Raw genomic sequence first — 12,482 nt, 5'->3', positions numbered from 1 at the left:
CGGGAAATGTAGACAGTGTCAATGGATGGGAGGCTGGTTTGTGTGATGGACTGGGCTTCGTTCACGATCCTTTGTAGTTTCTTGCAGTCTTGGTCAGAGCAGGAGCCATACCAAGCTGTGGATACAGGGTCCTTGATTATGCTGGCTGCTTTTCCGAGGCAGCAGGAAGTGTAGATGGAGTCAATGGATGGGAGGCTGGTTTGCGTGATGGATTGGGCTACGTTCACGACCCTCTGTAGTTACTTGTGGTCTTGGTCAGAGCAGGAGCCATACCAAGCTGTGATACATCCGGAAAAGTTTTCATTGTCAGAAGGCGTATGTATACTGGGTATGTCTATTGTGTGTGTATACTGGTGCAGAAATCCTCTCCAGTTCCCACTGGAACAACATGGGGTCCTTTGTCTGGAGTAACTGGTCCCACTGAATCTGGTGCCATTAGAGGAACATTAGTAATGCTGCAGGAACCATCTGCTGTACTTGCGCGGTGTGTTAGCTTCTCTCTTCCTTATGTGATCTACATGTTTCTTGACTTTACTCCCTTGGAGGCCAACCAGGCACTACACAGAGCCTCAAGTTCTCACGCGGATCTTCCCAGGGAGCCAATCTGGACGGACATTAAAGTTCCGGATCTCATTCACCTCGAAGGATCCACACAGAATCGTGAAACTTCTTTTGTGCGCTCTGTTTCTCTTCCACCCTCCCCACTAAATTGGGAAACACTAAGACAGGCCTCATTCAGAGCCACTTTCCTCTGCAGCTTGAGTTCTGTGTGGTGTCGTTCGATATGTGAGGGGGAATCATAGAATCCCTACAATGCAGAAGGAGGCCATTCGGCCCACCGAGTCTGCACAATCCCACCCAGGCCTCTATCCCCGTAACCTCACATATTTACCCTGCTAGTCCCCCTGACACTAAGGGGCAATTTAGCACGGCCAATCAACCTAACCCGTACATCTTTGGACTTGTGGGAAGCAACTGGAGCACCCGGAGGAAACCCACGCAGACACGGGGAGAACTTGCAAATTCCACACAGACAGTGACCCAAGCCGGGAATCGAACCCGGGTCCCTGGCGCTGTGAGCCGGCAGTGCTAAGCACCGTGCCATCGTGCCGCTGTTGTGTGCGATGTCGTCCTGTATGTGAGGAGGAATCTAGCAAGCTTTAATCACAGGGGTGTGGATGGCTGTTTTTCCATTGCCGACTTGAAGGTCTGAACAGCTCTCTCCGCTCAGACTTTCGAGGCTGTGTGGTGGGGAATAGTACGCACACGTACTCCTTTCATACGCATAAAATTCCAAAGTTCCTCCCCCTGTAAAAGCAGTCCAGATATCGGAGACAAAGACTTCTGGCAGGCCCACACGTAGTGAAAGCTTGTCGAAGTTTCTCGACTGTTGCTGACGATGTTATTGATTTTATTTTATGGTTATTGAGCCACTTGGAGTGTGTATCAAACATAATTCAGCACATCGCGGCCCGGCAAAGGTCCAGTACAATCCACGCTGAGCCATGCCCGAGGCCGACCAGGCCATTCCCATGGGTGTAATTGAGCTAAAGGAGGTGTAAGGCTTGTTGCAACTGGCTATGATCGCAACGCCTGACTATAGATTTTCAATATCCTTATCCATGCCTGGCCACCGAATATAATCTCTGGGGAGCATCTTCATTTTGGCCCTCGGCTGGCTGAGCGCTGTGCAATTCCTGCTGCATTGCTTCTACTGCTGGGGCTGGGACCATTACTCTGGATCCCCACACTCCGTCCTCACAGCTCAGCTCAGCAACTCCGTCTACACTTCCCGCTGCCTCGGGAAAAGCAGCCAGCATGATCAAGGACGCCACGGACCCCGGGCATTCTCTCTTCCACCTTCTTCCATCGGGAAAAAGATACAAAAGTCTGAAAACATATACCAACCAACTCAAGAACAACTTCTTCCCTGCTGCCATCAGACTTTTGAATGGTCCTACCATACATTAAGTTGATTTTTCTCTACACGCTAGCTATGATTGTAACACTACATTCTGCACTCTCTCCTTTACTTCTCCCCTGTGTACTCTATGAACGGTATGCTTTGTCTGTATAGCGCGCAAGAAACAATACTTTTCACTCTGTACCAATACATGTGACAATAATAAATCAAATCAAATCAAATCAGTTTGTCTTTGTGGAACTGGAGTGGTTTGTATCTCATCAAAGTGCAATCCACAGAGAACCATGCGCTTTGTTTTGGACAGAACTGCGCCTGTCTGAGTCCAATTCCTAACTTGTTAAGATGATACTGAAGGTGTCTCAGCAGTGGAGGGCTATCACGGGCTCTTGTGGTATCGGAGGTGATGACCTGCTTTGAGGCAGTGCGAGGCAACCCAAAGCATCTGCGTAAGAGATTTGGGTGCCTGGTCTGTGCTGGGACATGCGGTTGCATGCTGCCAAATGCAAAGACCACCGTTGGCTGATGTGATAGGAGGAATGGGCTTTCCTTGCGAAATAGACCCAATAGTGGCTCGTGATCGATGATGATCATGAAGTGATGCCCCTACACATAGAATCCCTACAGCGCAGAAGGAGGCCATTCGGCCCATCGACTCAGCACCGACAACAATCCCGTAACCCCACATATCTACCCTGCCAATCCACCTGACATTAGGGTCAATTTAGCACGGCCAATCCGTCTAACCCGCACATCTTTGGACTGTGGGAGGAAACTGGAGCGCCCAGAGGAAACCCACGCAGACATGGGGAGAATGTGCAAACTCTGCACAGACAGTGACCCGAGGCCGGAATTGAACCTGGGTTTCTGGCGCTGTGAGGCAGCAGTGCTAACCACTGTGCCACCGTGCCGCCCTACTGGTGAAACTTTTCCACCCCATAAATGATGTCTAAGGCCCTCTTTCTCGATTCGGGAATATCGTCTCTCAGCATCAGTCACAGTTCGTGACGCAAAAGTAACAGGTCTTCCCATTCTGAGGCAAAACTGCCCCTTGCCATAGGGCAAAGCATTACATTATCTCTTTCTTTGGGTCGAAATGGACTAGTGCATCTTTTAAAAAATTCATTCATGGGACATTGGGCATCGCAGCATTTATTACCCATCCCTAGTTGCACGAGAGCAGTTCAAAGTCAACCATATTGTTGTGGCTCTGGAGTCACGTGTAGGCCAGACCAGATAAGGACGGCTGATTTCCTTCCCTAAAGGGTCATGAGCGAACCAGATGGGTTTTTCCGACAACCGTTTCGTGGTCATTGGTAGATTCTTAATTCCAGATATTTTTTTATCGGATTGAAATTCTACCATCTGCTGTGGCGGGATTTGAACCCAGGTCCCCAGAACATTAGCTGAGTTTCTGGATTAATAGCCTGGTGATAATACCACTAGGCCATGGCCTCCCCAATAAAGATTGCAAGGCGAGTTTGACTTTCTCAAAGGCTTCTTTCTGTGGCTCATTGCAATACCAACGTTGATATTTCTTTAAAAGCAGACTAGTGATGCTAGTAATGCTGAAAGATTAGGTATAAACTGGCCATAGTAATTAACCACGCCTGGGAAAGACTTCAGCTCTGACACGAGGTGCTGCTGCTGCTTTAACCTCCTTGACTTTATTTTGTTTATTGGCCACAAGTAAGGCTTACATTAACGCTGCAATGAAGTTACTGTGAAATTTCCCTAGTCGCCACACTCCGGTGCCTGTTCGGGCCAATGCATCTAACCAGCACGTCTTTCAGACTGTGGGAGGAAACCGGAGCACCCAGAGGAAACCCACGCAGACACGGGGAGAATGTGCAAACTCCACACAGACAGTGACCCAAGCCGGAAATCGAACCCTGGCGCTGTGAGGCAGCAGCGCTGACCACTGTGCCACCGTGCCACCCTTAGGGTGTCGGCCCTGAGTGTCGACTTTGAATCCAAGGTAGTTGACCTCGTGGGCCTGGAGAGTGCACTTCTCTCTCTTTTAAGTTGCACTCCTGCATCTTTGAATCTTTTAAGTACCTCTTCAAGGATCGCCAAGCGTCCTTCTTGGGCGACACGGTGGCACAGTGGTTAGCACTGCTGCCTGACAACGCCAGAGACCCGGGTTCAATTCCCGCCTCGGGTCACTGTCTGTGTGGAGTTTGCACATTCTCCCCGTGTCTGCGTGGGTTTCCTCCGGGTGCTCCGGTTTCATCCCACAGTCCAAAGGTGTGCTGATTAGGTTGATTGGCCATGCTAAAATTGACCCGAGTGTCAGAGGGATTAGCAAGGTATCTATGTGGGGTTATGGGAATAGGGCTGGGTGGGATGTGGTTGGTAGGGATTCTATGGAAACTCCGGTGACTAAAACATCATCTAGATACACCGTTAGTTTGGGTATATCTTGCATTAAGCTTTCCATTGTGCGCTGAAAAATAACACGCTGAAGACGCACCAGAGGGTAGTTGGGTGGACTGATACAACGTCTTGCGGGTATCAATCCTTCCAAATTTTCTTGAATCTTCATCGAACTCCAGTTGTTGATGTACATGGCTCATGTCATGTTTTGTGTACATTCGGCCTCTTGCTAGCTTCACATAGAGGTCTTAGTCTTTGGAATTGGATACCTATCCAATTTGTCAAGAACAAAGAACAGTACAGCACAGGAACAGACTTGGGTTGAGTGATTATAATATGGTTGAATTTTTGATACAGATGGAGGGTGAGAAAGTAGGTCCCAAACCAGTGTCCTCTGCTTGAACAGAGGGGAGTACGATAGGATGAGGGCGGAATTGGCTAATGTAGACTGGGCGAGCAGACTGGTAGGTAGGACAGCTGAGGAACAGTGGAGGATTTTTAAGGAGATTTTTTTAAGTACTCAGCAAAAATATATTCCGGTGATAAAGAAGGACTGTAAGAAAAGGGATAACCAGACGTGGATAATGAAGGAAATAAAGGAGAGTATTAAAATAAAAACAGATGTGTACAGAGTGGCCAAAAATAGTGGAGAATTAGTGGATTGGGAAAGCTTTAAAAAACAACAAAGAACGACTAAGAAAGCAATTAAGAAAGGAAAGATAGATTATGAAACTAACCTAGCTCAAAATATAAAAAATGATAGTAAAAGTTTTTACAAATATATAAAAAGGAATAGAGTGGCTAGAGTGAATGTTGGACCCTTGGAGGACGAGAGGGGGGATTTAATAGTGGAAAACGAGGAAATGACTGAGACTTTAAATAAGTTCTTTGTGTCGGTCTTCACGGTGGAAGACACAAATAGTTTACCGAATATTAGAGATCGATGAATGGTATGCTTTGTCTGTACAGCACGCAAGAAAGAACGCTTTTCACTGTATATTAATACATGTGACAATAATAAATCAAATCAAATATGACTTTATTGCCCAACTGAGGGACAGTCCCCTCCCGGGCCTGTGCTCCCCACTGCAGTTGGCCCAGGTTTGGCGCTCTGCTGCAGTGGGCCCACCCAGGATCCGCAATCGTTCGCCTCTTAAAGGGCCCACAGGTACCATGTTCTCCAATTGGTTAGCTCAGTTGACTGGGTTCAATTCCCGTACCGGCTGAGGTTATTAATGAAGGCCCTCTTCTCTACCTTGCCCCTCGCCTGAAATGCGGTGATCACAACCAGTTAGGTCTCCCCCTCTGTAATAAGCCTGTGGAGGCCAAGGTCCCTTCACCAAAATCCCTTTATTTACTAACTCTAACAGCAGTACACAGAATGCTAGCAGTCAGCAGTCTACCCCCAGGGGTGCCAGAGAAACTTACACTCCCAGTTAAGTCCAAGGCGAAGACTCCCTGATTGGCCCATCAATTGGATCCTTAATCAAGGAGTTCACACTCCAATTGGCCAACCTCAATGGCCTGATGGAAGTCATTACACCCTCAAAGGAGGGAGAAGCAATCCATGGGCATCTGGGACCATCGCAACTTTACTTTTATTCTCCAACCTCCAATCCTCTGATACCTCACCTGCATTTAGTGAAGATTGGCAAATGATGCTCAGAAAATCTGCTATTTCTTCCCTGGTTTTCCCTTTGTAGCTTGGGATACAATCCATCTGGCCCTGGTGACTTATTATCTCCAAGGATATCTATCAGTCCCTCCAGTACTTACCCATTTCATTATGCTTATTGTATCTAACATTTCACACTCCTACTCTCGAACTAGAATATCTGCATCTCCTCTCCCCTCAGTGAAGACAGAGACAATGACCAGAATTGTACTGTCTTGCAGAACGGAATTCTCCTTTGGCCTCCGGTGGGATTTTACAGGCCTCACCCGAGCGAGGTTATAAAATACCAGCCAGTGGGCAGAGTTTTCCTGTCTTGCCCGTCACGGGAATCGTAGTAGGCGGGTGGGGGAACCATGCAGAATTCCGTTGACCTCGGGAGGGATTTTCCAGCTGTGCTAGCCTGTTAATCTCGAAACTCAGCTAATGTTCTAGGGACTCGGGTTCGAATCCCACCACGGCAGATGGTGGAATTTGGACTCAATTAAAAAATATCTGGAATTAAGAATGTAGTGTTGACCATGAAACCACTATCGATTGGTCAGAGAATCCTATCTGGTTCACTAATGTCCTTTAGGGAAGGAAATCTGCCGTCCTTACCCGGTCTGGCCTGCATGTGACTCCAGAGTTACTGAACACTTCTCTTCTCTTAGGCTACCAGACCAAATCACCTTGAATGTTCAACTCTGAATCCTGAATCTGCATCGTTCTCCACGCTTTCTCCGATCTGCCATCATGCCTTCTCCAAAATTATCTTGTCTAGGAAACCCATCTCCTGTTCCCTCAACCGTTTTCCCACGAAACCACTTCCCTCCCTTGACCCCACGCCAGCCGATATTGTTAACAGTTCTCTCTCCTCAGCTGTTGTCCCTCCCTCCTTCAAATCTTCCTCCCCCTCCTCAAAAGATCTCACTCTGCACCACTCCGTCTTTAAAAGTTAGCACCCCATCTCTGACTTCCCCTTCCTCTCCAAAGCCCTTCAATCCGGCCTCTGCTTCTGCCACATTACTCAAGTGGCACTTCTCAAAGTCACAAGTGACATCCTCTGTGACTGTAGCAGAGGTAAGTTATTCCTCCTTGTCCCTCTGGCTGCAACCTTTGACACAGTGTTAACCATCGTTACCCAACTGGGGACATGGTGGCAATGTCACTAACTGGCTAATTCTAATGCCCTGGGGCCACAATTTGCAGCGACAGCTGGCGAGTTTTGACTTTAATTAATAAATCATCTGTTTTCATTAAAAAATAATCTGGAATTGAAAGCTTGGGCAGGATTTTATGGCCTTGCTCGACCCAAGACCGGAAAATCCCGCCTGAGGTCAATGATTATTTCTATTGTCCGCCCCTCGCCTGTTCCGATTCTGGGGTGGGTGGGGCGATAAAATTCCGACGCTAATGTCATGGTGGTCCTAAAACTATTGTTGAATATTGTAAAAACCCATCTGGTTCACTGATGCCCTTTAGGAAAGGAAATCTGCCGTCCTTACCTGGTCTGCCTACATGTGATTGCAGAGCCACAGCAATGTGGTTGACTCCTAACCACCTTGTGAAATGGCCAAGCAAGCCACTCAGTTCAAGGGAATTTAGGGATGGCTAACAAATGCTGGCCCAGCCAGCGATGCCCACATCCTATGAAAGTCAAATAAATAACGTTAGGTTGGGATGCACTGGCTTGTTTCCATTCCTATCTCAGTACCATCTGTGGAGAGAGAAATAGGGTTAATGTTTCCACTGGAGAAGGCAGACAGTTAAAGTTTATTCAAAGTTTATTTATTAGTGTCACCAGTCAGCTTACATTAACACTGCAATGAAGTTACTGTGAAAATCCTCCTTGTCGCCACACTCCGGCGCCTGTTCGGGTACACTGAGGGAGAATTTAGCATGGCTAATACATCTAACCAGCAGTCTTTTGGACTGTGGGAGGAAACTGGAGCGCCCGGAGGAAACCCACGCAGACATGGGGAGGACATGCAAACTCCACACAGACAGTGACCCAAGCCGCGAATCGAACCTGGGTCCCTGACGCTGTGAGGAAGCAGTGCTAACCACTGTGCCTCGCCCCAAGGCTTCAGATTAATGCCTCATTTAAAAGGTGACACCTCCGACAACACTCCCTCCATCCCGCCCTGGAGGTGTCGAGCCTAGACTTTCTGCTCAAGCCTCCAGGGTGGAACTGAACCCACAAACCTCTGACTCAGAGGCAAGGATTCTATATTGTCCTTTCTCTTAGGTTAAACATTGAGATCGTAATCGCCCCACTCAACTGTGCAATCACCCTTCACCCGGTTGACCAACCAAGACAAAATAGTGACTGAAACATTCGCAACCCCAATACACATCTGCTACTTTAGTCATTCCTCCATTACTCAGTGAGACACCCTCTGAACCCTGAACGATGCTCTCCTGAAAGAAGATTATAAAGGTCAACGAGAACCAATACCTGCAGACATTGTTCCTGCTTTTCTATCCCTTTGTGGCTTTGCACATGTTGTCCCGAGTGTCATGGAACCATAGAGAGATATATACAGCACAGAAACAGGCCCTTTGGCCCAACTCATCTATGCCAGCCAGGTTTCCTATTTGCCTGCATTTGGTCCATATCCCTCTAAACCTTTCCCATCCATGTACCTGTCCACTAAGGGGCAATTTAGCATGGCCAATCCACCTAATGCACACATCCTTGGACACTAAGGGGCAATTTAGCATGGCCAATCCACCTAATGCACACATCCTTGGACACTAAGGGGCAATTTAGCATGGCCAATCCTCCTAACCTACACATCTTTGAACACTAAGTGGCAATTTAACATGGTCAATCCTCCTAACCCGCACATCCTTGGACACTAAGGGGCAATTTAGCATGGCCAATCCACCTAACCTGCACATCTTGGGACACTAAGGGGCAATTTAGTATGGCCAATCCACCTAACCTGCACATCTTTGGACACTGAGGGGCAGCTTAGCACGACCAATCCCCCTAACCTGCACATCTTGGGACACCCTATTATAGAAAGGATATTATTAAACTAGAAAGAGTGCAGAAAAGATTTACTAGGATGCTACTGGGACTTGATGGTTTGAGTTATAAGGAGAGGCTGGATAGACTGGGACTTTTTTCTCTGGAGCGTAGGAGGCTGAGGGGTGATCTTATAGAGGTCTATAAAATAATGAGGGGCACAGATCAGCTAGATAGTCAATATCTTTTCCCAAAGGTAGGGGAGTCTAAAACTCAGGGGCATAGGTTTAAGATGAGAGGGGAGAGATACAAAAGTGTCCAGAGGGGCAATGTTTTCACACAGAGGGTGATGAGTGTCTGGAACAAGCTGCCAGAGGTAGTAATAGAGGCGGGTACAATTTTGTCTTTTAAAAAGCATTTAGATAGTTACATGGGTACAATGGGTATAGAGGGATATGGGCCAAGTGCGGGCAATTGGGATTAGCTTAGGGTTTTTTTTTAAAAAAAGGGCGGCATGGACAAGTTGAGCCGAAGGCTGTAAACCTCTGTGACTCTATGACTCTAAGGGGCAATTTAGCATGGCCAATCCACCTAACCTGCACATCTTGGAACACTAAAGAGTAATTTAGCATGGCCAATCCACCTAACCTTCACATCTTTGGACACTAAGGGACAATTTAGCATGGCCAATCCGCCTAACCTCCACATCTTTGAATGCTAAGGGGCAATTTAGCATGGCCAATCCACCTAACCCGCACATCTTTGGACACTAAGGAGCAATTTAGCATGGCCAATCCACCAAACCTACACATCATTGGACACTAAGGGGCAATTTAGCATGGCCAATTCACCAAACCTACACATCATTGGACACTAAGGGGCAATTTAGCATGGCCAATCCACCTAACCTACACATCTTTGGACACTAAGGGGCAATTTAGCATGGCCAATCCACCTAACCCGCACATCTTTGGACACTAAGGAGCAATTTAGCATGGCCAATCCACCAAACCTGCACATCTTTGGACACTAAGGGGCAATTTAGCATGGCCAATCCACCTAACCCGCACATCTTTGGACACTAAGGAGCAATTTAGCATGGCCAATCCACCAAACCTGCACATCTTTGGACCATGGGAGGAAACCGGACACCCGGAGGAAACCCACGTGGAGTTTTCTTTCTTCGCCACCGCCGGGACATTATGGAAATAGCGGCTGGGATTTTTGGATCCCTGTGGCATGGGATGGATGGAGAATTGGCAAGGCAGCCTAACGTTAACGTCCAATGACGTTGGGTGGGGTTTTCCTAGTCCTGCCCTGTGTTTGGTCTCCACGTTTGAGCAAAAGCGCTCAAAGCCCTCCGCAGTCCTTGCACTTTCCTGAAATCAATCCATTTTTAGCTGCTTTCCCAGAATGAGTGCAGACAATCTTTTTGCTGGCATGGAGAATTTGAAGCACAAGCATTGGACAAGCTAAGGAGGCTGAAGAGATATTTAATTGAGGTGTATAAAATTGCGAGGGACTGAGATAGAATGGACAGGAAGGACCAATCTCCCTCTGCACTGAGATCAAAAAGCAGGGACGGTACATTTTAAATAATTGGGAGCTGATTGCAGGGGGAGTTGAGAAGAATTGTTGTTACCAGTGTTTTACAGGCCTAGCTAATGTTCTGGAGACCTTGGTTCGAATCCCACCATGGGATCTCTCGTTTACTTCTCTATGAACGGTATGTTCTCTCAGTATAGAGTGCAAGAAACAACACTTTTCACTGTATGTTAATACATGTGACAGTAATAAATCGGATGGTGGAATTTTAATTCAATAAAAAATATCTGGAATTAAGAATCTGCTGATGACCACGAAACCATTGCGATTGTTAGTTCACTCATGCCCCTTTAGGGAAGGAAATCATAGAAATCCTACAGTACAGAAAGAGGCCATTCGGCCCATCGAGTCTGCACCAACCACAATCCCACCCAGGCCCTACCCCCATATCCTTACATATTTATCCACTAATCCCTCTAACCTACACATCTCAGGGCACTAAGGGCAATTTTTTTTTTTAGCCTGGCCAATCAACCTAACCCGCCCATCTTTGGACTGTGGGAGGAAACCGGAGCACCCGGAGGAAACCCACGTAGACACGGGGAGAATGTGCAAACTCCACACAGACAGTGACCCGAGCCGGGAATCGAACCCAGGTCCCTGGAGCTGTGAAGCAGCAGTGCTACCAACTGTGCTACCGTGCCGCCCCATCTGCCGTCCTTGCTTGGCCTGGCCGACATGTGACTCCAGAGCCACAGCTGTGTGGTTGACTCTGAACTGCCCTCAGGCAACTAGGAATGGGCAATAAATGCTGACCCAGCCAGCGATGAATGAATTAAAAAAAGGGTTGGCTCCAGTATCTCTCTGGTGGCTCTCCCAGCAGGTGTTTACCGCTTGGAGAGCATTCATTGGTTTAAGGTGAGACTCCGCACACATTTGGGGAGGAATCCCCCGCCCTCTGAGGCCCGCCAGCCAATCAGATCCCAAGGCCCTGCAGTGCCACCACTAGTTGGTGGCCACTGCTGGCACTGCATCCAACCCCCAACCACAGGGAGACTAAGTGAAAGGTTAGTGTTGTGCTGGCCTTGCCAGCGATACCCACATCACATGAAGAAGTGAATAAACAAAAAATATTGCATGCCTGTCTCTGGAACTTGACATTATGGAGAAGAGAGACACTGTTGTGCTGAAATGTTTGAATTCACCTGAAAATGAATTGAAATTGACCCCTTATCCATTCAACAAGTCTGTTTCTGATATTTATACATTGCCTTTTAAGATCTGGCATAAGACATAACAGTGGGATGGCACAGTGGTTAGCACTGCTGCCTCATAGAAACTAGAAGCAGGAATAGGCCATTCGGCCCTTTGAGCCCACTTTGCCATTCATCTTGATCATGGCTGATCATCGGTTCGATTCCCGGCTTGGGTCACCGTCTGTGTGGAGTTTGCACATTCTCCCCATGTCTGCATGGGTTTCCTCCGGGTGCTCCAGTTTCCCCCCACACTCCAAAGATGTGTAGGTTAGGTGGATTGGCCACGCTAAATTGCTCCTTAGTGTCCCAAGATGTGTAGGTTAAACAAGATTAGCGGGGTAAATACGTGGGGTTACTGGAAAGGGCCTGAGGGGGGGGATTCCTCTGTCAAAGAGTTGTTGCAGATTCGATGGGCTGAATGTTTCTGCACTGTCAGGATTCTGTGAGTTTTATATGAACTTTATCAGCAAGAATTTAACATTAGGGCAGGTGACTGTGAGCTTGGTCAAAGAGGTAGGCTTTGAGGAGCCTTTTAAAAGAGGATAGAGGGAGAGATAGAAAGGGTCTAGGGAGAGAGGTGGGGCCCTGGGCAGCTGAAGACGCGGGTGTGATAACCCCCCAGAACCTGCACGGGGGAATCACTGACCTGAAATTAAAACAGAACGTGCTGGAAAATCTCAGCGGATCTGACAGCATCTGTGGAGGGAGAATGGAGCCAGCGTTTCGAGTCTGGATGTGACCCTTTGTCAGAGCTTT

General features: G+C 47.7%; 1 protein-coding gene across 1 annotated transcript in view; it reads left to right on the top strand.

Moving 5' to 3' along the window:
* LOC144480530 (sorbitol dehydrogenase-like) overlaps positions 1-12,482 on the top strand; it is a 56,745-nt gene that overhangs the window by 27,156 nt on the left and 17,107 nt on the right. The gene's annotated exons all lie outside the window — the stretch shown is intronic.

The sequence above is a fragment of the Mustelus asterias genome, chromosome 29, assembly GCF_964213995.1.
Source record: "Mustelus asterias chromosome 29, sMusAst1.hap1.1, whole genome shotgun sequence".
Taxonomy (NCBI): Eukaryota; Metazoa; Chordata; class Chondrichthyes; order Carcharhiniformes; family Triakidae; genus Mustelus; species Mustelus asterias.
The sequence above is the reverse complement of the archived record's forward strand: the minus strand, read 5'-3'. Positions and strand labels throughout refer to the sequence as shown.